Below are 1,323 nucleotides of genomic sequence, written 5' to 3' on the forward strand. Positions count from 1 at the left end.
AATATGTTTTTTTCTTTTTACACAATATTAAATTGACGGCTAAACATTTTCTGAAGCAGCACCCTCACTAATTTTATCTACGAGCCGTAACTGACTGTTTTAGTAAAGAAGTCTTTCAAACATGGAATTGAAACCGCCTCGCGTTACGTACCTTATAATGACCATATAAGGAATTGGGAAAACAACAGAAGCTTTCTCTAGTGAAAATATCGCTGTATCTGTCAGTAATCTCGAGATTTCTAACATCACATTCTGTTTTCTCTATCTTTTGATCTGAACACCATGGCAACCGGCAGCTTCAACTCTTTTGTTTCTCATTAGTTCAATCACCGATAAAGGAAATGAAAGAGCAGCGTTCACTTACAGAAACGCATGCACGTGCGCGCGCACACACACAGAGACACACAGGCAGATATACATACGCCCCCTCGTAATCACATATATATGCCCACACACACACACACGCACATGAAACACACGCATAGACTTATTAATAAGTAATCAGGAAATTTTAAAACTGTTTTATAATAAAATAGAAATACTTACCCTGCACTGAGCACTCTTTTCTTCCATCTCGGCAAATATAATTATATACATTTCATATATAGATTTTGTAGATATTCAGTTAGTTAGATAGATAGATAAATAGATAGATAGATAAATAGATAGATAGATAGATGGATAGATGGATGGATAGATGTGTGTGCATATGTGTGTGTGATGCGTGAGAGATAGATAGTGAAAGAGGAGGAGAGAGAGAGAAATAATTTACCTGACATAAATACTCCTGATTCCTTGCTGTGTTACTATCTTTCAGAAGAAATCGTTGCCATGTCTCAAGCATCTATATTTCAGCATTGTATCTCGTTTAACGAGGACTCTGCCATTGAAGGCTCTATTCACTTCCAGCTGCCCTGAGCCACCAACATTTATAGTCTATTCATCGCAGCCACATTTAGGAATTCACAACCCACGTTTCAAGTGAAGTTAACCGCGCAATGAAGATTTGCAGTGATTTAGAAATGGAGAGAACGACAACCAAAACTGCAGACCACAGCCTCTCCATGAGTTTGGACTTACCCATTACGCTTCGGTGAACCATTACTTCTTCGAGATCACTTTACCCAGTCACTTTGGAACTACAAAACTGAGCGACTTAGCTCAGAAATCCTGTTAAAATGGAACCTGCCACCCGATGCAAAGATTTCAATTTTTTTCCTACTCCTTTCCTCCACATTGTCTGAAAGCGATTTCTTATATGTATAATACAAATAAAGATACATACAAATATTTCTCTCAATCTCATTATTTATATGTATATAT

Source organism: Octopus bimaculoides, chromosome 22 (assembly GCF_001194135.2).
Source record: "Octopus bimaculoides isolate UCB-OBI-ISO-001 chromosome 22, ASM119413v2, whole genome shotgun sequence".
NCBI classification, from domain to species: domain Eukaryota; kingdom Metazoa; phylum Mollusca; class Cephalopoda; order Octopoda; family Octopodidae; genus Octopus; species Octopus bimaculoides.